General features: G+C 39.8%; 1 protein-coding gene across 1 annotated transcript in view; it reads right to left on the minus strand.

Annotated features, from left to right (window-relative positions):
• Positions 1-26086, minus strand: part of TANGO6 (transport and golgi organization 6 homolog) — a 180663-nt gene that overhangs the window by 49620 nt on the left and 104957 nt on the right. The window lies entirely within an intron of this gene.

Consider the following 26086-nt stretch of genomic DNA (forward strand, 5'->3'; position numbering starts at 1 on the left):
GCCAGCCTATTAAAACTCCATTATTAATGTCTGGGGACTCCTCTATTCCTTCTTTCTTCCCTCTCTTCTGTCCTTTTATTTTTTTTTTAAAGATTTTATTTATTTATTTGACAGACAGAGATCACAAGTAGGCAGAGAAGCAGGCAGAGAGAGGAGGAAGCAGGCTCCCTGCTGAGCAGAGAGCCCGATGTGGGGCTCGATCCCAGGATCCTGGGATCATGACCTGAGCCGAAGGCAGAGGCTTTAACCCACTGAGCCACCCAGGTGCCCCTCTTCTGTCCTTTTAATTAAAAAAAATTTGGGGCGCATAGATATGAACACAGATAAAACCATTCCTCAATACTCTATTCTATCTACCAGTAGGAAGTAACTAAGAAATATCCTGTCCCGCTGGCTAAGGTGCTGCTGCATAAAATCAGTTACATTTCTCAAAGACCAAATGACCACTTAGAGCCAGCAACACTCCTCTGTGATCAGAAGTTTATATGCATGCTGAATGTTTTAGTTCAGTGTTTCTCAAACACAAACAGGCACTGAAATTGTGCAGCACGACTTGATTCTAATGTGAATCCAGATGATTCAAAATTATCAGTAAGATGAAAACGCAACATTTAAAATATTCTTTTAGAGAATTCACAGACCCCTGAAATAGATCAGATTTAATCTCCAGGCTTCAGTTTGAGAAATGCCCTTCCAACTAGCCAATTTAATGAAAACATTTGATATGTACTATGATGGGGAAGGGATTCCATACGGCACTAGAGATTGAGAGAGGAAGGAGATTTTGTTCTTCTAATAATTTTTTTAAAGTAGGTTCCACTCCTAGCATGGAGTTCAGTGTGGGGCTTGACCCTGAGATCAAGAGTTGTCTTCTACTCAGTGAGTCACACAGGTGCCCTTGATAATTATTATTTTTTTAATAGACGTTATTTTTTAGAGCAGTTTAACGTTCACGGCAAAACTGGGCAGAAAGTACAGAGTTCTCATATACTTCCAACCCTTCTTTCCCCAGACTCTTCAACCAGCAACATCCTGCACCAGAACCAGACATGCGTTTCAGTTGATGGACTGATACAAACACAGCAAAATCCCCAAAGCCCACAATTTACATTAAGGTTCACTCTGGTGTTGTATACTGCAGGGGTTGACCAATGTATAAGGACATGTATCCATCACTGTGGTATCATACAGAAGAGCTTCACTCACCTAAAGATCTCCTGTGCTCTCTGCCTTATCTCTCATCCTTCTCTCTCTTTCGGGGCTAACCCCTGGCAACTACTGATCTTACTGTTTCCATAGTTTTGCCTTTTCTAGAATGTCCTATTGTTCCAACAATATCATAGGGTACATAGACTTGACTTCCTTCACTTAGTAACAGGCTTTTATGGTTTCTCTGTGTCTTTTCATGGCTTGATAGCTCATTTCTTTTATGTGCTGAAAAAATTCCACTGTCTGGGTGTACCACAATCTATTCCAATCACCGACTGAAGGACATCTTGGATGCTTCCAAGTTTTGGCAATTATGAATTAAGCTGCTATAAACATACACAGGTGGGTTTTTGTGCAGATATACGTTTTCAACTCAACTGCGTAAATACTAAGGAGCATGATTGCTGGCTTATATGGTAAGAATATGTTTAGTTTTATATGAAACTGCCAAACTGGCTTTCCAAAAGGCTGAAGCATTTTGCAATAGCAGTTCCCCACTGTTCAAATCCTTAACTTCATGCCCCCTATGACATGACCCTGCCTATTTCTGGTCATATTCACCTAGCAGCATACCCTTTGTTACAGTAACCTGGTATAGCTACTTTAAATAATTCAGTGGAATATTATTTGTCAGTAAAAAGGAATGAGGTTTGATAAATGGTGCACCACAGATGAACTCTGAAAAGATTACATGAAAGAACATAGTCACACCAAAAAAAACACACTTGTATGATTTCATATATAGAGATGGAAATGACCACAGTAAGTAAATCCTTAGATAGAAAGTACACTTGTGACTGCTTGACTAGTCATGGGTATTTCTTTTGGAGTAATGAAATGTACTCAAATTGACTGTGGTGATGGTTCACAACCTTGTGAACACACACAAAAAATCCTGAACTATACACTGTAAATGGGTGAATTATATGGTATATGAATTATATCTCAATAAAGCTGCTTTTCTAAAAAGCAAGTTTTGAAAATAGGAGGGGTAGGAGGACTGGAGAATCTATTTTACAATAAACCTGGAAAAAAATAACATATAAAAATCTTCATATATTAGAAGAGAAGAGGTATGTAGAAGCAGAATCTGATGTTTACTGCTGCTTTCAAAAAGCTCAGAGATCAAAGGCTTGGGGCGAATTCTACAGACAAATCGCAATGTCTGCTCCCCTCAAACATGACACAGGAGAGCTGGGTTCTTTGATGATATGCCCACTACAGGAACCAGATTTTGCCCTTGACCACCAATAAAGCAGAACCCAGAGCTTTCCCTCTGCTTTGTGAATGGCATTGCTTCTGCCAGCTCTTTCCTTCCTTATTTGTCAGTAAAAGATGGTGCCAATACAATTTCAGTCTTTACTACTTCAGAACTGGCACTTTAAGGAGTGACATTTTAAAAAACCTTCTAAATTAACTTCCAGTGCATCAGTCTTTTAAAAAAAAATTTCAGTGTAATTCAAAAGTCTCTTAAAAGAAGCAAGAAAAATACTGAAGATTTAAACCTTGAGGTCCTTGTATATAATTGGCCATTTGGTCCAATATTCCATCTCTACGCATGGCTGTGCCAAACTACATGTGAAAAACATTAACGCAAGGAGAGTTAAGACATCCTGCAAATATTTTAAAACCTCTGTGCTCCAGCCCTTTTATTTTGTCTAAATCAAATCTCTTTTGGTCTTTACTTCCCTGCCCTGTATGGACCCGACTCAAGTGGAGATAGAGAACTGGCCTTTCTCTGCATATCTTTGAATCTTAATCTTATCTTTGCAAGCTCCAGATCTCAGTTACAAGTGTTTAAAACCCCTCTGTAATCCAACCAGTTTAAGTATGCTCTTCCTTTCTCCAAGATGATACTTTATGTATTTTCAGTTTTTATATTAGTTATATTGGGGAGAAATAAAAAAGTAAAGGTGCAAAACAGTTAAATGATACAATACACACTTAATTTCACTAAATTAGGGTGCCTGGGTAGGGCTAAGTCAGTTCCGCCACTGCCTTCCAGCTCAGGTCATGATCCCGGAGTCCCAGGATTGAGTCCTATGTCTGGTTCCCCGCTTGGCAGAGGGTCTGCTTCTCCCTCTGACGCTCCCCTCTCTCGTGCTCTCTCTTTCACTCCCTCTCTCAAATAAATAAATTGATCTTAAAAAAATTTTTTTTCACTGAATTAGTTACCGAAAAAGGAGAGAAACAACTTTCCTCTCATCTTGAATTCCCATTTATTCTGGAATGAAAATGGTCCTTAGGGGTGACATTATGGACAGCCACATGCCCTCACAGAAATATTGCTGCTGATCCAATTGGTGAAGAAATAGGAGATAAAATAGAAATCTAATTCTGCTCATGTACCCTACTATGTCTTCCCTAACGTCTATTCCTTTTTCTTCCATTCCAGAACCTAGACCTCTACTTCACTGTTGGAAGCAATACAGTAGAACTACCAATTGCTTGTAACACCTCATGCATACACGTTACTGTGCTGTGTGAACCAGAGTCAACAGATTATAATTTCTATCAAGGTCAGAAGGAGATTCGATTGAAGCTAGGGACTAAGGCCTTAAAACACTGCACAGATCCTGACAGGCAGGATTTCCCCTCCAAAAGCTATTTAGAGAATTAAATAATTTAAATGCAATTAATTCTTGATGAAATTCATCATTAAAAAACTCATAGGTAAATTTTTATCTATTAACAACAATTACCTTTCGGCCCTGAATTTCCCCTGCAGCTCTGGGGAAATCATCTCTTTTCTGATTCAGGTCTCCCTCCCCCACAGAGCCCTTTATGAACAGGGGAGAGATTTTAGTGAAGATCAATTATGCAGCTACAGATATAAAATGCCGGGGAATAAAACAGTGTTGTGCACACTTGCAAGCCTTTTATCTGCAAAGCCCTGTGTGCCTATTATCTTGTTGGAGCCTCACAAGAGTCTGAGGTAGGTAGGAAAAAAATCCTATTAACTCTGTATTGCAAACAAGGAAAGAAAAGTTGAAAACAGGCTGATCCTGGGGCGCCTGGGGCGCCTGGATGGCTCAGTGGTTAAGTGTCAGCCTTTGGCTCACCTGGCCCCACGTCAGGCTCCCTGCTCCACCGGAAGCCTGCTTCTCCCTCTTCCACTCCCCCTGCTTGTGTTCCTGCTATCACTGTCTTTCTCTGTCAAATAAATAAATAAAATCTAAACAAACAAACAAACAAACAAAAAACCAGGCTGATCCCAGGTCACACAACTACTGAAGGACAGACAAGTGTTCAAGACCAGGCTCCTGTCTCTAGGCAGAGGGTTTTTCCTACTACCATCAAGATCTTTACATGGCTCTCCATTAAGATCAGCAGGAACTTCCGTTCTGAAACAAAGGACATAAATGTGGCCAATGGATTCCCCCACATCTCTGACATTTCAGTCCTTGCAATTTTGTTCTTTCTCTGTTTAACTTTATAAAGCACGGGCAGAAGAGAAGCCAGGGACTAAGGCCTTAAAACACTGTACAAGCTATAGTGTGTGATGGGGATAAGTTCCTCTGGTCCGTGGGCAAACACCAGACTTGTCACTTTATTGTCTTGTGCAAGGGCAGGCATCCTATTAATTCTAGCCTCCAGAGAAGGACAAAAAAATTCCCCTCTTTTTCCCCATTTTCAAGGGGGAAAGAACTGAACACTTTCGATTTCCAAACAATAGGAGATGACTAACAAATAGCATTGTGAAAGCTGCTGAACCCCTCAACCTGATGCACATATTAGGGCACTATGGCGGGCTGCAGCCAAAGCCACCGTCTCGTCTTGATAGGGCTTGCCAGGGAGGCAGGTCACAGTCGTCACTGGGCAAGAATGCTGGGGAGTCCCTGCATAGATTTCCCCCTACTGGTGCCTACTTGTCAGAACCCATGTTTCCCCTCAGGCTAATTGTTAATCTGCTGCTTTTGGTTTTTCATTCATACTGTTATCCTTTTTAAGGTAATATAACCAAGATGTGACCCTGAGCTATGAGCAGGTTATCAAAGATTTCCCAGGTTCTTGGTCCTCCCTTTCCTGGGTCTAGTTTCATTGTACCGCATCACACAGCCCACAGAAGCAGGGATAGTTTACATGCAAACTATATTTAGACAGACTTTGATAGGCTTACATGTAACCAGAGGAAGACCCCTATGGGTCAAGTTATTAAATTAAAACAAAACTGTCAGTGGGGCTATTGTTGGTGCAAGTGACCCCCCAGGCATGTTTTAGAGAGACAGAGAGACCTTCTTGTCTCCAAACAGTTCTTCAAACAGCAAACTGTACTGTCTTGGAATCTACTTAAGGATTAAAACTTCATTTCTTTGGACTACACAACCTCCTTATTAAAAATGCAAAATCAGGGTGTCTAGGTGGCTCAGTTGGTTAAGTATCTGCCTTTGGCTAAGGTCATGATCCCAGGGTCCTGAAATTCAGCTCAGTGTCAGGCTCCCTGCTCAGCAACGAGCCTGCTTATTGCTCTCCCTCTGCTTGCTGCTCCCCCTGCTTGTGCTCTCTCTGTCAAATAAATAAATAAAATCTTTAAACACACACACACACACACACACACACACACACACACACACAAAATCATCCCAAGAAGGGCAGCCCAATAGAAGGCTGCCGTCCATCCCTTAGTAAATATTAATATACCTGCCACCTCCTTTTTACAAGCTGGGAAGGAACAAGAAAGATTTGATGGTGAGATAGTTTCTAAAATTTGGTTACTTTGTAGTGATGGTCAAGCCTGAGCAGGGACCTGTAAAGGGAAGTTTTAAATCAGAGGGGAGAAGGGAAAATGAGTTAAGTGAAGGGCCTGGAGAAGCAGAAACCCGACCTAACACTTCGACCTGCACACGGATGTTTTCTTTCCTTGTCTTCAAATGACAAACTGATGTGTACATAAGAACCACAGATTAGTATCTTTGGGTCAAAGTAAAACAATGCACAGGAAATGCTTTGTACCAATGGATTTTTGGCAACTCAATGAACTTAAGTAAAATGGAAACAAAGAAAGTTTGAAATAGGGGATGCCAAGACTTCTATAGTTAGATATTAACTAGATTACTCATTCCATTTCATCAGCCCATTGAACTTCAAGACCGGTTTAATCAGTGTATTAACTATCAGTTTACACAAAGTCACCCTGGGAGAAATTCTGCAGTAGCTGACTCTGCCCCTGTATGTTACTAACAAGACAAATAGAGTAGTTCTCCCAAAAAGTGTGCTTGAGACAGGAACAGATTTCAGAAACGCGGTGGAATTTTCTGGAAGGGCAGAATTAACAAAGTAAAGCACAGAAATGTGACCCAAGGAAGGAAAAGTTCCAGGTTTATGGCAAGTTATTTTAAAAGATGAAAGAAGAAAAAAACTTGGTATTATAAATGAAGGAGATGCTCTTTACCACTCTGTAATGATGAAAGTATTAAGACCATTCCACTGACTTAATTAATTTAATTTGCTACATAAATGTTCAAACTCGTTAAAGCATGCCCAAGTGTTGGTTAGCCTCATAATATTGACAAACAAAAATCAGGAAGCCTGTGGCCTGAGAACACAACTTCATGTTTAAATTATTAACAGAACATTCCTCAAGTGCTACGAAATCAGGTCAAACAAAAGGAAAATTAAATTATAATTTCTTTCTAAAGGGAATATTATATTTCAATTAGATTGCTAGTGTACTCTCTTTTAAGTCCATAAGTCAAAATGAATGCAAGAATCTATTTCAAGATTTGCAAAGAAAGGAGAGAATCAGGTGCTTTTCTGTCCTGTATCCTTTCACATACACACTGAAGGATTCAAATTAATGCTTTAATTTGCTCTAAATAGGAATAGGGGAGTGAGATGAGAAGACAGAAGTATTAAGCACTGAAAATAAAAATAGCAGAAGAAAACCCTGAAGCATTCAAGTATACTTAATATTGTTATCTTTGAAGAAAGGACCCTTTTTGCTAATGATATCTTGTACCTTCTGAGCCAATGATTCTCACAGTTGGTGATTTTCACAAACGAAATGCAGTATCTACTCAAATATATTTAAAGAGAACTAATTACAAAAGGTAGTATTTCTGTTGCTTAAAGTAGAATATAAAGCTTGATTTGGGTAGGAAAAGTACTTAAGAATGATCTGGAAGGACAAGCCACTCCCAAAGAGACTCAACTGAAAAGCAAGTAGGAAGGTCTGTCAAAGAAACAGATTTATGTCCTGGAATCATGGTTACCTTAAAATAGAGGTCAGCAGGCTTTTTGTGTAAAGAGTCAAAGGCTTTCAGGGCCATACAATTTCTTTTTTTCTTTTGACGATGTTATTTTACTTGAGACAGAGAGAGAGAGAGTGCGTGCAGGCAGAGGGAGAAGCAGGCTCCCCACTGAGTAGGGAGCCCGATGCGGGGCTCGATCCCAGGACTCTGAGATCATGACCTGAGCAGCAGGCAGATGTCCAGCCAGCTGAGCCACCCAAGTGCCCCAGGGCTATCCAATTTCTGTGTAACTACTGAACTTTGTCATTGTAGTGCAAAAGTAGCCATAGACTACTATTTATAAGCAAATAAGCATGACTGTCTTAATAAAACTTTATAGACACTGAAATTTGCCTTTCATAATCTCACCATACCACAAAAGATTATTTTGCTTCCTCCTCTCAACCATTTAGATTCTATTATTATTTTTTTTAAAGATTTTATTTATTTATTTGACAGACAGAGATCACAGAGAAGCAGGCAGAGAGAGAGGAGGAAGCAGGCTCCCTGCTGAGCAGAGAGCCCGATGTGGGGCTCGATCCCAGGACCCTGGGCTCCATCCCAGGACCCTGGGATCATGACCTGGGCCGAAGGCAGAGGCTTTAACCCACTGAGTCATCCAGGTGCCCCTATTATTATTATTTTTTAAGTAATCTCTACACCCAACATGGGGCTAGCACTTACAACCTCAAGATCAAGAGATGCGTGCTCCACTGACTGAGCCAGCCAGAAGCCCCTCAACCATTTAAAAATGTGAAAACCATTCTTGCTTATAAGCTGTGCAAAAACAGGCAATAGGCTAGATTTGGCCTAAGGGCTGTAGTTTATTGACCCCTCCGATCTCCCAACATAAAAGCCACACGGTTCTTTTGTTATAGAAATTAATTCCCCATTGCTACTGCAGTCATCAGAGTACATTCTGCTTCTCAGAGTTCATGCCAATATCAGGCAGCCGGTTTTCTAATTTCACAGTATAATTTGGCTTTTATAGTCTCCATATCAATTAAAATAAAATTTTTGATTAAAGCAAACAACAATTTATTTATGACAGTTGTGATTAAGGGCCCAGACCCAGCACCAACTAGCAGTGTGACCTGGGGAAGTCACTAATGCTTCTGAACCCATTACCTTTTCTATAAAATGGCACTAATATTAAGAAGAATCACCTTGTTGGGCCACCTCAAGCATTGTGTGAGAACATGCACATCAAGTGATTAACAGAGTACCTGGCATGAAAGAAGTCCTCAACTTTGATTTGTATGCTGGAATAAAACAGGATGATCACCTATTTAACTTGTCTGCAGTTTCTACTTTCTCAGGGTTGGCCTTGGGAAATGAACGAATATGATTTACTCAGTCAAAAATAACAAGGAGATAATAGCAACCAACATTTCTTCACCCCTTACCATGAAAGACACTGGTTCTGAACACTTTACATATATTATCTTTCATTACCGCCTTATCAGGTAGTTACTATAATTATCCCCATTTTATAGCTAAGTAACAGAGAGATAATGTAAGTTGTGCAGAAAAATTAAAATGTATTCCTAAATACATTTTATACCTAAAATGTATTCCAAGGTGAAGTCTATATGTCAAACTCTTATTACCTGCCCCATGGCTGTGACCATCAATGGCCCCACCTCTCTACTTGGTATGGGCAACCTCTCTACAGGAATTAATACAGTAGTAGGAATATCTCTGTAATGTCACTCAAATATCTGTAAGAAATATCATACATATTATACCATTTGAGTCTCTCAACATTTCTAAGAGAGTAACAGCTGCTGGGTGGATGATAATTTCATCTTCACTAAATGCTTAAAAAAAAAAAAGACAGTCTCTCATTTCTTCCTCTGAATTGCCTAAAATATCAACTTCTTTGGGGCATCTGGGTGGCTCAGTTGGTTAAGCCTCTGACTCTTGGTTTCAATGCAGGTCATGATATCATGGTGATGAGATCGAGACCCATGTTGGGCTCCAGGCTCAGTGCGGAGTCTGAGATTCTCTCCCTCTGCCTCCACCTCTTGCCCTACTTACATGCTCTCTCTCAAATAAAATAAAATCTCTCTTTAAAAAATCTACTTTTTCTCACCATTCTCACAGACACCCCTCTAATCAAACTCCTCATCTCTTTGTGCCAAGGAATACTACAACAGCCTCCCAGAGATCTCTCTGGCTCCAGGCTCTCCTTTCTTCATCCATCTTTCATGCCCTTGCCAAGCACACCTACACATCTCTCATGTTGTTTCCTTTCTTATGAATCTATAGTGATTACCAAATGCCCACCACATCAAGTCCAAATTCCTCTGTCCAGCCTTCAGGGCTCTGCCCCACCCTCCCTACTTGCTATAGAAAGACAGCTCTCCATTCATATCACATGCCTTCCACTTTTGTTCTGTTCTCATGCTCTTTCTTATTTGGGGACATCTTTTCTCCTCCTTTCTCACATGGAACCCATAGTTGGGTATCCATCATCAATTCTCTTGCCCAGATTGCCCCAACAATATTCTAAGCAGGTCTACTTCCTCCTAGTCTTGTTCCAGTCTCATCCTTCATAGGGCAGCCAAAGTGATTTTGCTAAAATGCAATTATGATTAATTCTTTGCTCCTTAAAAATCTTTCAATGGCTTCCACTGGCTTGAACAGAAGTCCAAATCCCCTAATAAAGCACAAGCAAGTCTTTATGATCTTGGCTTGTTGAACAAAGCAAGCCATGGAACCTTGTCTAAGTTTGAAGAAGAACGAGAATCGTGATTGCCTCTCTTCTTTAAAAAAATTTTTTTTTTAATTTTTATTTATTTTTAAAAATATTGAGAGAGAATATGCAAGCAGGGTGAGGGGCAGAGGGAAAGGGAGAGAGAGAATCTCAAGCAGATTCCCTGCTGAGCATAAAGCCCGACACAGTGCTCAATCTCACAACCTGAAATTATGACCTGAAGTGAAATCAAGAGTTGGCCCCTCAACTGACTAAGCCACCTTGGTGCCCCATATTTATTGAGCCCAACATGGGGCTCAAACTTAAAACCCCAAGGGCAAGAGTCACATGTTCTACCGACTGAGCCAGCTCTTTTCTTTTAATTTTATTTACTCCTAAAGAAGCAATCATGCAGGACAAAGATACATGAATAAGGTAAGGATTCAGGTAAGAGAATAGAGTCTCCCACTGCCTCTTTTAGATCTCAGGGAGTGTGCTAAATGTGTAGACCAGACTCAAAGCAGCTTGCAGCTAAGGCTAAAGAACTAAAGAGAGATCTGAACTGCTGCACATCACAGGCAAGATGAAGTCTGCAGTTTGAGCCTAAGTTAACTGCCTAGTTAAACAAAAATTTAGCAGTGTTTGGTGGACTACGAAAGAACCATATATAATGCCCATAATGTATAGGGCATAATCCAAATTTGGTTGTTATAATACACAAATATAACTCATTCTCAAGGAGAAAGATCAATCAACAGTACCCAATACTGAAATGATACAGATATTTTAGCTACCGAAATGGATATTAAAGCAGCTATTATAACTATGCTCAAGGAGGTAAATAAAGGAAAATATACTTACAATAAATGAAAAGATAGGAAATCTCAATAGAGAAACTCAAAGTATAAAAAGAACCAAATGGGGAATAAAAGAATCCAAAATTTGAAATTATAGAAATGAAAAATACTAAAATAAAAAATTCACTGGATGGGCTAAAGAAAAGAATTTCTGAACCTGAAGACGGATCAGTTGAAACTGTCCAATCTGAAGGAAAGAGAAAAGACATGGGGGATAAAAAAAGAGCAGAACCTGAGAACAACAGCAAAGAATTCTAGCATACATTGTAACTGCAGTCCTAGAATGAGGACTGAAAAGTTAAAACAAAGAAGCAGTACAGCTAGTAAGTCAAGAGTGGAGTTTGAGAAGGATAAAATATACTTGATCAATCTGAAAGCAATAAGAAAAAGAGGAAAAGGGAACAAAGAATAGATGAGACAAACAGCAGGAAGGCAGATTTAAACTCAAACATATCAAAAATTATTTTAAATATAAATAATCTAAACAATTTGAAAAGATAAAAAATTGCTAAATGGGTGAAAAAAAAAAAGCAAGATCCAAAAACAAGCAATATCCAACAATATGGTGTCTACAAAAACCCACTTCAAATATAAAGACACAAAGTGATTAAGAGGTAAGGAATAGGAAAGAACATACCAAAAATCCCCCACTAATCTTAAGAAAATGGTAATACTAACACCACAAATAAGTAGACTTTGGAACAAGGAATATACAACAAGGAGAGATAATACACAATCAAGAAGACATAGCAATTCTAACTGCCTGCACACAGTAACAGAGGTTCAAAATGGGTGAGGCAAAATTGACAGAATTGAGTAGAAATAAGATGTAGCTACAATTAGAGTTGGAGATATCAATCTCGTCTCTCAGTAATTGATAGGACAAGTACACAGGACATCAGTAAGGATACTGAAGATGTTAACAAATTATCAACCAACTTGAAATAAATGATACTTATTTTTTTTAAAGATTTTATTTATTTAATGGACCAAGCTCACAAGTAGGCAGGGAGGTAGCGGGGGCATAGAGGGAAGCAGACTTCCTGCTGAGCAGAGAGCCCAATGTGGGGCTCGATCCCAGGACCCTGGGATCATGACCTGAGCTGAAGGCAGAGGCTTTAACCCACTGAGCCACCTAGGCACCCCGATATAAATGATACTTATAGAACACACTTCCAAGTGCACATGAAACATTCACCCAGAGAGACCATATCCTGGGTCATAAAAAAGTCACAATACACTTAAAATAACTGAAATAATATACAATATGTTCTCGGACCACAAAGAACTTAGAAAGTAATAATAAAAAGCTACCCGGAAAATCAGTAAATATTTGAAGGTTTGTTTTTTTTTTTAATAAGATTTTATTTATTTGAGAGAGAGAGAGAGAAAGTGTGAACAGGCGGGGAGAGGCAGAGGGAAAGGGACAAGCAGACTCCCTGCTGAGCAGGGAGTTTGACCCAGGGCTCAACCTGAGGACCCTGAGATCATGACCTCAGCCAAGACCAAAAGGCTGATGCTTAACCGACTGAGCCACCTAGGCACCCAGTAAATAAAGCTCAAACAACAAACATCACACTTTTAAGTAATCCATGGCAAAAACCGAGATCATTAGCAAAATTAGAAAATATTTTGAAATGAGTAAAAATTGAAACACATCAAAATTTATGGAATGAAGCTACAGTAGTTCTTATGAGATAATTTGGAGTTTTAAATGCTTACTTAAGAAAAGAAAGAAAGGTCCACAATCAGTGATCTAGGCTTCTACCTTAAGAAACTAGAAAAGTAAACAAATGTTGTAGGCAACCCCTAAAATGGTACCCTGTGATTTCCATCTCCTAATATTCCTGCCTTGTATAATTCCCTCCTCTTGAACTGGGGCTAAAGCTAGTGACTCACTTATAACAGACTGTGACAAAAGTGATGGGATGTCCATTCTGAGATTAGGTTACAAAATGACTAACACTTCCATCTTTCCATCTTGCTTGTCCTCCCTTGTTCTCCTGCTTGCTCAATCTGAGGACTAACTGCCACGCTGTATGCTGCCCTATGGAGAGGCCTATGTGGCAAAGAACTGAGGGAGGCTGCGGGTCAACAGTCAGCAAAGGACTGAGGCCTTCAGTCCAACAGCTCACCAACAACTGAATCCTACCAACCATGTGAGTGAGCCTGAAAATGGGTCTGTTCTCAGTTTAATCTTCAGATGAGACCACAGCCCAGCCAACATCTTAAGTGCAGCTTTGTGAGAGTCTCTGTGGCTGAGAAACCCAGCGAAGCCATGCTTGGGTTCCTGAATTACAGAAGCTATGAGATAAATATTGTTTTACTCTGGTAAGGTTTGAGGTAACTTGTTTTCTACCAAAAGGTAACACTGGAAAAAATACTGAAGATAGGACAGAAAACCAATGAAACAGAAAACCAAAAGACAACAGAGAAAATTAACTAAAGGCTGGTTCTTTGAAAAAAAAAAAAAAAGTTAATATAATCAATACACCCCTTGCTAGACTGACCAGGTAACGAGCACTGTGTGCACGGCAGAGGACAGGACTAAGGACAGAGAACTAGGGGATTCTGACCTTTGGAGATCTGGTAGTGGGGAACGAGCCAGCAAGGAAGACTGGGAAAAATAGCTATGAGGTAAGAGGAGAATCAGGCAATTCTACTGTCTGGAAGGCGTAGAGAGGAAGATATTTCAAAAAGGAAGCATGGTCAAATGCATCAAATGCTACTGGGTAATTATGTAATACAAAGATGAAGAAGGGGTCAACAGCTTTTTTAATATTCTAGTTGATAAGGGAATGCTGAAGATGAAAGGTAACACCGGAGTGACTTAAGAAGAAAATGGTGTGGGAGGAAGTGCAGTAAGCAAACCCAAACAACTTTTTCTAAGAGTTTTACTGTGAAAGAGACCAGAGAAATATGGCAAGTTAGAAAGAGAGAGCTCAGAGAAGTGTTTTGTTTATATGTTTAAAGATATATTAAGTAGTGTTTATATGAAGATGGGAATTCAGTAGAAAGAAGAACCTGATGATGCAGGCAACCCAGTTTAGAACAGTTCTGAACAGTTACTTCACAAAAGATACATGAATAGAAAATAAGCACAGAGAAAGACATGTGCTCAACATAATCAGTCATCAGGGAAATACATATTAAAACCACACTGAAATACCACTATAGAGCCACTAAATGGCCAAAACAACAACAACAAAAATACATAGATAGATAGATAGATAGATAGATAGATACCAAATGTTGGGAAGGATATGGAGTAACCAGAACTTTCATACATTGCTGGTCATAATGGTACAACTACTTTGGAAAACAGTTTGGCAGTTTCTTATACACACACTGTATGACCCAGCAATTCCACTTTCAGGTACGTAACCAAGAGAAAAAATATACAGACGTTCACACACAGATTTGTACCAGAATACTCAAAATAGCTCAAAAGTGGAAATAACCTGAATGTCTGTCAACAAAAAAGTGCGAACAAATTGTGTTATATTCATAGAAAGTGATACGACTTAGCAATAGAGTAGTGGGCTACTGACAGACACAACAATACAGATGAATCTCAAACTCACTATGCTGAGCAAAAGAAATCAGACACACAGGGGGTATATATTGTATGATTCCAATTACATGAAACTCTAGAAAAGACAGATCTCATTGATGGTAAGAGAATTCGTCGGTGATTTCCTGGGGTGGGGTGTGGAATGCGAGATAACCTGGGGACAAAGGAACTTTCTGAGGTGATGAAAATTTTCTCTACTTTAACTGCAGTGATGGTTACACGGATTTCTATCAAAACTCATTGAAATGCACATTAAAATGAGAGCATTTTATTGTATGTAAAGTATACCTTGGTAAAGTTGATTTCAAAGAAAGAAAATTACAGATTAATAGGTTGTAGTAATAGTATAATAGTAATAGTATTAAAATCTGTTCTTGTGAAAGAGTGGAAAAGCCCATTTACATTTGCATACATCTATAGGAGCACAGGGAAAGGTATGACAGAATGAATAGCAAATTATTATCACTGTTTACCTTGGGAGGTAAATAGTAAATGTAACTAATATTTGGGAGATACTGATTTTCCTGTTTGTATTGTTAGGCTTGTAGCCATAAGCATGCACTACTTTCGGTAGTGTGTACTTAACATACAGATACGGCTGCCACCACACCACCCTTGAACACAGTGCTATTTCTCTCATAAAAAATTAGAGGCTACTTCCCTCTCCTTGAACCTGAGCTGGATTTGTGACTGACTTTGGCAGAAGAATGTGGCAAAAGTCATTCTAAAGCCAGTTCTAGGTTTAGTTCTTAATAGGCATGGTAGCTTCTGCTTTTGCTCTCTGGGAAACCATTCACCATGCTGAAAAGGAGTTTGGGCTCAATTACTCAACGTTGAGTGTCCACATGCAGGGACAGAGCAAAGCCAGGTGGAAGAGCACTAAGCTGCCCCAGTCAGGATTCCAGCCAAGTGTAACCTCCTGGGTGGGCCCAGGCTACACCACGTGCAGCAGCACTGCCAGCTGAGCCCAGACAACACCAGGCGAAGCAGGGATGAGCTGTCCCTCCCAAGCTTTTTTTTTTTTTTAAAGATTTTGTTTACTTATTTGACAGACAGAGATCACAAGTAGGCAGAGAGGCAGGCAGAGAGAGAGAGAGGAGGAAGCAGGCCCCCTGCTGAGCAGAGAGCCTGATGTGGGGCTCGATCCCAGGACCCTGGGATCATGACCTGAGCCGAAAGCAAAGGCTTTAACCCACTGAGCCACCCAGGCGCCCCCCTCCCAAGCTTTACACATATTACAGAATTCTGAACAAATGAATGGTTGTTGTTTCAAACCATTAAATTCTGGGCTTGTTTATGACACAAAAGAAGACCAAAACATATATTATGAAAGAAAAAGCCCATAAGGTGAAATTTTTAATCAGTAAATTAAGTTAAACTGTTTCTGGAAACTACCTAATTAGAATGCTCTTGAAGTGAATGATATAATGCTGCATCTTTAAACAAGTTTTGTTGAGTAAGATACTTCTAAGGCTGATCTGTCATTCCTTGACCAGTTTTGTAAATTACTTAATAGCAAAATGTATTAATAACGTTATTTCTTAAAACAAGACTTTTTTCCCCTTTGCAATGAAGACAAACAAAATAACACTCCCAAAAGAACCTTCTTATTCGGTTCCCTTTGAAAAAAAACAATTTTCAAAAGATATTTTTCTCTGACAACATACATAGCAGAGGGTCCAAAGAGTCCTACCTCACCAACAATTTTAGGACATAATCTGTCAGTATATTAACAGTTTAAAATAGAAACAGTTTTTGAGACAGTGATTCCACTTAGGCAAATACCAATCTTCCAGAAATAAAGGCCCAGTACTTCAGCATGCACATATATATGGAATATGCATATATAAGTATTAATACATATTTCTGTTGACACATATCTATGAGAATTTATATTGCATTGCTGCATACCATAGGAAATACAAAACAGAAAAAACTAAGGTCCAAGCACAGAGGAATGGTTGACTAAACATTGTAAACTGTGGTATATCTATATTCTAAAATTAATTATAGCCGTTTAAAAGCTCCTCTCCTTGGGGCGCCTGGGTGGCTCAATGGGTTAAAGCCTCTGCCTTCGGCTCAGGTCATGATCTCAGGGTTCTGGGATCAAGCCCCGCATCGGGCTCTCTGCGCCACAGGGAGCCTGCTTCCTCCTCTCTCTCTGCCTGCCTCTCTGCCTAGTTGTGATTTCTCTCTGTCAAATAAATAAAAAATATTTTTAAAAATAAATAAATAAATAAATAAATAAAAATAAAAGCTCCTCTCCTCATCTTAATTCCCAGGCCAAGCCAACTGGAAATCAGAGTAGCCTACTAGACAAATCCAACTAATCCATTTTCCTTTATCTTCTACAACTGGCTAGGAGACGATTGTCAGAGCAGAATCTGGGGCTGAGTTAACTCCTCTCTGGGAACGTGACAGGTTTTCAGTTATTTTATTTATTTGTCAGAGAGAAAGCGTGTAGCAGGTGGAGGGAGAAAGGCTTGATCGAGGACCCTGGGATCATGACTTGAGCTGAAGGCAAACACTTAACTGACTGAGCTACCCAGGGGTCCCAACAGGACAGATTTTCTAAAGTCAGATTATGGGTTCCATCGTGGAGCTGGACGGGATCATAGGTTACTTACCATATGGATGAACTCTAAGGCGGCAAAGTGCTGAACTAAAACTTGAAAATTAAGCAGGTGATATGGAAAAGTTGACAGAGTACATTAAATAAGGATGTTTTACAAGCTTTAAGAGTGAGAAATACAGGGCACCTGGGAGGCTCAGTGGGTTAAGCCTCTGCGTTTGGCTCAGGTCATGATCTCAGGGTCCTGGGATCGAGCCCTGCATTGGGCTCTCTGCTCAGTGGGGAGCCTGCTTCCCCCTCTCTCTCTGCCTGCCTCTCTGCCTACTTGTGATCTCTGTCAAATAAATAAATAAAATCTTAAAAAAAAAAGAGTGAGAAATACACCTTCAAACCCAGGACCCACCCTTTTCTTGGAAGATAGAGTAATCTTAAAAAAGAAAAAGAAGAGTGAGAAATACACCTTCAAGCCCAGGACCCACCCTTTTCTTGGAATATAGAGTAATTTGAGAAAAGGTGCCTTTTAACCTATAAGTATAAGCTGCTTTGCCCGAGTATTTCTGGGTGAGATTCTACTTGCCATAGCGCACTCCAATCAAAACAGGAGCTTTAGGGGCACCTGGGTGGCTCAGTGGGTTAGACCTCTGCCTTCGGCTCAGGTCATGATCTCAGGGTCCTGGGATCCAGCCCTGCATCGGGCTCTCTGCTTGGCAGGGAACCTGCTTCCCCCTCCACCCCACAACTGCCTGTTTCTCTGCCTGCTTGTGATCTCTGTCGAATAAATAAATAAAATCTTAAAAAAAAAAAGAAAACCAACACACATTAGCTTTAGTTCTCTCTCCTGATTCTTCATTCCAAATACTAATTCTTGATCTCTCCTACAGAGTTCACTGAAGGTAAACTCTTCTTCAGATGGAGCAATGTGAATATGGCTTTCTATTTTCGCTCTCGTTTTTTACAAGTTTCTGACCTAAACTGGAACTTGTCTGAGCTTGCTGATTAGAAGACTATGTTTTGCCTCTAAAAATAATTGAGTACTGTTCATTGTGTATCATGATGACACTGCCAGATCTGAGGTGCTCTTTTGGAGCAGTGGTGGGTTCACACTGAGTCATGCATCCACCCTCCCCTCCATCAGTCATTCCTTCCCTCCTCTCTCCCTCCTCCCCTCCTTCCCCCTCCCTCTCCCATCTTCTTCCTTCCATCCACCCACCCATGGACCAACATTCTCTGACAGGTTCTTCCATTCATTCTGGGAGCAAAGGTACACATTTTGGAGATGCCTGGTCAGGGTTAGAAGTCTGCTCTGAAGCCACAGACAAAGTTTTCTCTGTGAGACCTTAGCAGTCTCATTCACTGCGGACAAGTGTACACATTTCTGGAGGGCAACTTAGCACTGGATATCAAGAGCCTTGATGCATGCGTATACTTGGACCTCGTAACTTCCCTTGTAGGAATGAATCCTAAGGAAAGAATTAATGATTTACCAAAAGAACTTATGTATAAGAATAATCAATAGCGTACCTCATGATCCTCATAAAGTTCCTCATAAAGTAAGGAACTGAACTGGAAACAACCTAATTAAACAATAATCTTTCTAAAAGATAATAAAACAACCAATAAATCTTATATTTTCAAAAACTACTTAATGACATGGAAAAGTGCTTATTACAAGTAATGTTAAATGAAAGAAAGCAGTATACATATGGTATAATTATAAGAAAGAAAAAGAAAGGAGAAGGAAACATCAAAATGTAAACAAAGAGTGGATACTTCTGAATAGTGAAACTGCCAGTGATCACTTACTTTTTAAAACACTTTTTAAGGGCGCCTGGGTGGCTCAGTGGTTTAAGCCGCTGCCTTCAGCTCAGGTCATGATCTCAGGGTCCTGGGATCGAGTCCCGCATCGGGCTCTCTGCTTGGCAGGGAGCCTGCTTCCCTCTCACTCTCTCTGCCTGCCTCTCTGCCTACTTGTATCTCTCTCTGTCAAATAAATAAATAAAATCTTAAAAAAAAATAAAATACTTTTTAATATTTTCCAAATTGTCCAAAATCACCATGTATTACTGAAACAATTAGGAGGAGAAAGGTCTATAAATAGATTTTAAAATTACATCTCTCAAAAAAAAAATGACATGAGGAAGAAAAAGAGGAGGAAGATGAGAAAAAAAAATTATTCAGTCTAGACTTCAGCCTTCAAATCTGGCCAGATTAGCATTTCCAATTCACTCAATAAAAATATTTGTTAAACTGAACTATACTGATGCTAATCTAGACAGATTTGCCAAGAAGCATTTCATCTGATCCCCTGAATTTTGCTGAAAATTTCTCTTTTTAGAATATGAAAAAACTAATCCTTGACTATTGTTTACTGCTGCCGAAATCTATAAATGCTCAACTCCCACACTACCCAATGATTCAAATGTCCAGCCTATCTTTTTAGTTTAATTCAGACCTATGCCATGAATTGAAAATCTCTGAAAACTATCAGATGAAAGCTACTTTTCAAAAATTGACCTGCTGTGTTGGGAGAAGGATGAGGAATTTATATAGCCCTGTAGCACACTGCCACATTCTACTGCAGGATCTTGAGAAGAGAAAGGACAAAGACCATTGCCCCTGTGCTCCCACAATTCCCTTCACCAGCAGGTCACCTTACAGAGATATCTGTTTATGAGACATTCTCTCCTTCTAAACTATAAGCTCCTTTCAGGAAGAGGCTGTGGCTTTTTCATGTCCCTATTTCTAGCCCCAGGTAAGGAACGTGCCATTCAGAAGCTAATAAAAAATGTTTCTGAGGGGTGCCTGGGTGGCCAGTCAGTTAAATGGCTGCCTTAGGCTCAGGTCATGATGCCGTGGTTCTGGGCTGGAGGCCCTGCTTCTCCCTCTTCCTCTGCCTCTCCCCACCAATTCCGGTTGTTCTCTCTCCCTCTCTCTCTCTCATTTATTCCCAAATAAATAAATAAATAAATAAAATCTTTTTAAAAAAGTTTCTGAACTGAACTACACTGATACGCCTACCCTCGAGATTAAGAAAAAAAATTATGTTCAAGATAAACACACACACACACACACATGCACGCACACAAAATTTTGAGCATGAGAAAGAGCTACCAAATAACCCAGGAATTTATATGATTTAGAACTTGAAAAAAGCAGGAAATTAAGTTAGAATTCAGAGAATCTTCGGCTATTACTACGGGAAGAGGTGGAAATTGTTTTTCTGTCAAGGACCTCTGACCCAGGAGCACCTGGGTGGCTCAGTGGGTTAAAGCCTCTGCCTTCGGCTCGGGTCATGATCCCAGGGTCCTAGGATCAAGTCCCACATCGGGCTCTCTACTCAGCATAGAGCCTGCTTCCCTCTCTCTCTGCCTGTCTCTGCTTACTTGTGATCTCTCTCTATGTCAAATAAATAAATAAAATCTTTAGAAAAAAAAAAGGACCTCTGATCCAACTTTGGAATCAAATGAGAGCCACACACAAATAAAAGGCAATTTCATCTATTTTTCTTTCTCTTTTTCCTTAGAATAATGAAATAAATATTGGTAAAGTACATAAAATCTTCCTTAAACATAAGGGGTAATTTAAAAATATACTTGAGTTCATGTTATGGTCTATTAAATGTCAAAGGAAGGCAAGAAAGGGTAGGAGGCATATATAATGACCTCAATGGTGGCTGGCCACAGGCTTTAAGAAGGACAACTTCCAAATTCAGCAGACATCAGAAAAGGTATCACTAAAACTTATGCCCATAAGATTGGCATAACATAGATAAGATTAGCCATGTGCAGAAGCTCCCATATCCAAAAGATGCATAAATACATTACAGAAAGGAATGAATAATTTTTTCAACTCTCTCCTATGAGATGGCAACCTAAAAACGTGAGACGTAGCTGAGACAGGAGATGCTAGAATCTAGTTCAGGCCACTGGGATGGCTGCACAGGTTGAGTACTGTACAGCTCCAGGGTACACCACTCCTACAATAATGCCTTTTGGAATTTTTAGGGCTGTAAACAACCTGCGTAATTATATGTGGCAGTCCTCGATCTAACTAACACACATGGATAATTTTATAAAGCAGAAACAGAATGGTCCATGTGAGCTGTACAACTGGGTGTATCAACAACGGGCCCTACTGACATTCTGGGCCAGATCATTCTCCATTGCAGGAGCCTGTCCTGCACACAGTAGGATGTTGAGCATCCCCGGCTTATAGTCATTAAATGCCAGTAACATCCCCAGGCCCCTGGTTGTAATAATTAAAAAGGTCTCCAGAGACTGCCAATGTCTCCTAGGGGGCAAAAGTCTTCCCCTACTCCCCTATTTGAAAATCACTAAGCTAAAGAACAAAGAAGAATGGGGTAATGTTTGTTCAGCCCCTGCTGAAGAGAAAGCAGATACTGCATCTGGCATATGTGAGAAAGCTGTGTCGTCGGCATCAGATCCGGGATAATGCTCAGGGCAGTCTCAGAAGGAAATACCCTCACATGTGTATCCAATTCCCTTCACTTTAATTCTAATTTTCAAGTAATGTCTCAATTACCACTTCATTATCTTGGGCACACTAATTCAATGTCATATTTTGAAAAGAAGTTTTAAAAAGTACATTGACATATAATCATCCCCAGGTTATTGTCAACACCAATGGTGGGCCATATAGGAGGAAATATATGGAGAAACATTTGGAGTAACTGGTAATTTAGCAATGTGTTAAGATAAAATTTCTGGAAGTACAATAAAAAAACCAACTAGTTCCTTAAATGAAAGAAACTAAACTAAAATCTTTCCACGATATTTCCTACATTGAAAAGCAGAAATTAAAATATATAGATTAATATTTATATAATCTTCATTTGAGAAAGCCTTACACATGAAAAAGAATCCATACAGAAAAAGGTTTGCTTACATCAAAATAAAAAGCTTGTGTTTCAAAAACAAAATGAAACAAAATATGAACAAAACTAAAATGTAAACAACCCAAAGCAAATAGTCACAACATAAATTTCAGTGGTTCTTGATTTTTAAATAAATACAGCTTTTATAAATCAAAAAACAGGGGCACTTGGGTGGCTCAGTCGTTAAGCATCTGCCTTCAGCACAGGTCATGATCCCAGGGTCCTGGGATCGAGCCCCACATTGGGCTCCCTGGTCGGTGGGGAGCCTGCTTTTCCCTCTCCAGCTCCCTGTGGCTTGTGTTCCCTCTCTCGCTATCTCTCTCTCTCACAAATAAATAAAATCTTAAAAAAAAAAATCAAATAACAAAGTCAATACCCCAGTAGAAAAATGGAGAGGGGTGCCTGGGTGGCTCAGTTGGTTAAGCGTCTGCCTTTGGCTTGGGTCATGATCCTAGAGTCCTAGGATGGAGTCCCATCCCGGACTCCTTATTCAATGGGGAACCTGCTTCTCTCACTCCCTCTGCTTGTGCTCTCTCTCTAACTCTCTCTGTCAAATAAATAAATAAAATCTTAAAAAAAAAAAAAAAGAACAGGACCAGATAATTCACACACACACAAACACACAATTTAGCCAATAAATACATAGAAAACATAACCTTATCAGCTGAATTAATGGAAATCAAAACAAGACAGCATTTCTTGATATACATGTGTTTGATTTAAAAAATGTTAATACATAGCATATATAGTACTGATGAGGGTACAGACAAATATTCTCCAACACTGAAATTGAGACTGGCACAATCTCAGGGGGATGGGCAAAATGGGGGAAAGAGAGTGGGGGATATAGGCTTCCAGTAATGGAACGAGGAAATCACAAGAACAAAAGGCACAGCATAAGGAATATAGTCAATGATATTGTAATAGTGTTACATGGTGGCAGATGGTAGTTACGCGTGTGATGAGCACAGTATAATGCATAAACTTGTCAAATCACTATGTTGTATGCTTGAAACTAATGTAACATTGTATGTCAACTATACTCAAATTAAAATTTTAAATAAGTAAATAAACAAACAAATAAACGGGCATGATCTCCCTGAAAGACAACTTAGCAATAAATATCTTTATTTTTTTTTTAAGATTTTATTTATTTATTTGACAGACAAAGATCACAAGCAGGCAGAGAGGCAGGCTGAGAGAGGGGGGGAAGCAGGTTCCCTGCTGAGCAGAAAGTCCGATGCAGGGCTCAATCCCAGAACCCTGGGATCATGACCTGAGTTGAAGGCAGAGGCTTTACCTCACTGAGCCACCCAGGCGCCCCAGCAATAAATATCTTTAAAAGTATACACGTGCTTTTGGGGTACCTGGGTGGCTCAGTCAGTTGAGCATCTGCCTTCGGCTCAGGTCATGATCCCAGCGTCCTGACATCGAGCCCTGCATCTGAGCTCCCTGCTCAGCAGGGAGTCAGCTTCTCCTTCCCCCTCTGCCCTCACCCATGCTTGCTTTCTCTCTCTCTCCCTCTCTATTAAAGTCTTTAGGGGTGCCTGGGTGGCTCAGTCATTAAGCTCCTGCCTTTAGTTCAGGTTATGACCACAGGGCTCTGGGATCGAGCCCCATGTTGGGTTCCCTGCTCTGTAGGGCCTGCTTCTCCCTCTTCTACTCCCCCTGTTCAAGTTCCCTCTCTCACTCTCTGTCAAATAAATCAATAAATAAATTTAAAAAAATAATAAAATCTTAATAAATACATACATAAGCACATACTTTTAACAAGTTCTTTTTTGGGCGCCTGGGTGGCTCAGTGGGTTAACAAGTTCTTTTTTTAGAAATTCTTCCTTGGAAATGATCATGAATCTGCACAAAGTTTAGCTACAAGAATATTCACCTTAATGTAATTCATAATAGCAAAAACTTGGAACAAGCTGTAAGTTGGTCAGCTGAAAAAATTATGGTACATTCAAATGATATATCATGCAATCATTAAAAATTATAGAGGATGTGGAAAACGTCCATGTTAATGACAGGAAAAAGATACTTAATGACATGGGAGAATGTTCAGGATGCAATGGTGTTTTTGGTAAGAGACTGGGTCTGGAGTCAGACTGTCTGGGTTCAAATTCTGGATCTACCATTAATTAGCTGTGTGACATTAGGCAAATTAGTAACCCTCTCTGGACCTGTTTCTTAATGTGTAAAAAAATATAACCCCTATGAAATAATTGATTTAGGCTATAATTATCAATGGTTACTTAAAGCCACAAGGAGGAAGGTTGATGGGGAAGTTTGTAACATATACCTGACTGGAAACACCACTAATCAATCTCAACATGAGTAAAGTGAGATAAGCAGACATTATGTGCCTCCTACTGTGACACAACAGGAAATACAGTATACATTATGCCTAGGAAGTATTCTTACCCTCCAGACTTGAACTGAATTTACCCAAGTGCCTAGATCCCTTAGCATACCATAAATATGGAGATTTAATTCCATTAAAATGAGGTTCAAGAATAATCTAAAGAAATTGATGGTGGTAAAAAGTCAGAATAGTGCTTACCTCTGGGGCAGGTATAGACTAGGAAAGGACAAAAGGAAATTTTATGGGTTACTAGAAGTTTTCTATATTGACATGAGTGTACTGTATATACTTTGCTCTGTCTATGTGATAGCTTGGCTTTTAAAAATGGAAAGAAGAAAAGCTCCTGCTTTTCTCCACTGCCTAGTGGTAAGAAGAAAAGTAGGCACGGTTAGGAAACCAGACATGAGGCCAAGAGAAAGCAGCAGGGTCCTGTGCCAGGCGGGCCTCGTTGTTTGGGATTCCCTGCTATTGCCAAGAAGAGCTGGAGGTGGGAAGAGAGCAAAGCTTGGCCCAGTGAAACTAGGGTACTTTTTGGGGAAGTCTTACAGAGTGGCTGTTTGCAAGGATTTCCACATCACTAGTAAACTAAGTATACTGGCTGTGTTGTAAAAGCGGGCTTTAATTTGCACTTAAAGGATTTCAACACGCCACCTCACCTATGCACTTGGACACGTTGGTAATGTGAATTAGAAATTAGCAGTTAAAAGACTAAATGAAACAAGATGGGATCGGGAGGGAGACAGACCATAAGAGACTCTTAATCTCACAAAACAAACTGAGGGTTGCTGTGGGGGAGGGGATTCGGGAGAGGGTGGTGGGGTTATGGGCATTGCGGAGGGTATGTGCTATGGTGAGTGCTGTGAAGTGTGTAAACCTGGCGATTCACAGACCTGTACCCCTGGGGCTAAAAATACATTATATGTTTATAAAAAATAAAAAAAAATTAAATTTTAAAAATTAAAAAAATAATAATTAAAAAAAAAGAAATTAGCAGCTAAAGTTAAGGCAATGTCTTATGGCTGGCTGCTTGGAAATGTAGGCTACAGAAACATTAGAACTCTGAGAATTGATAGAGTTCACTTTGAAATGCCAGAAGACTGTTTTTGGAAATCGGGCTAATTATAGGGACATGTAAAGTTACTGGGACCAAACCTCGAATGCACTGGGCTCCCCACTCAGTAGGGTGTCTGCTTCTCTCTCTTCCTCTGCTCCTCCTCCTGCTTGTGTGCTCACACTCTCTCAAAATCTTTTAAAAAATTAAAATATAAGAGAGCAATCTTTCTTCTTAGCAAAAAATAAAAATTTACTGAGCCTATACACTGCGCCAAATACTATTCTAAATATTACCTTATTTAATCCTTAGAAAAAGCCATATGAGGGAAGTGCTATTAATATCTTCACACTCTATCCTAGGACACCGAGGCACCAAGAGTTTAAAAAATGTTCCCATGGTCACATGGCCAATAGCAGCCATTTGGGATTTGAACCCCGGAACTGACTCAAGAGCTCATACTCTTACTTACTACTCTCAGTTTATGTAGTCTGGAGCAACTTCCTTTGAGTTGGTGGGTTCGAATCTTGGTACCACTTTAGTTAGCAGCTGAATGAGTCTCGGACAAACTGCTGAAGGTCTCTGCACATAATTTTCTCATCTATAAAATGGGTCTAAAAACATCCTCTCTACACGATCTGT

This window comes from Meles meles, chromosome 19, assembly GCF_922984935.1.
Source record: "Meles meles chromosome 19, mMelMel3.1 paternal haplotype, whole genome shotgun sequence".
In the NCBI taxonomy this organism is placed as follows: Eukaryota; Metazoa; Chordata; class Mammalia; order Carnivora; family Mustelidae; genus Meles; species Meles meles.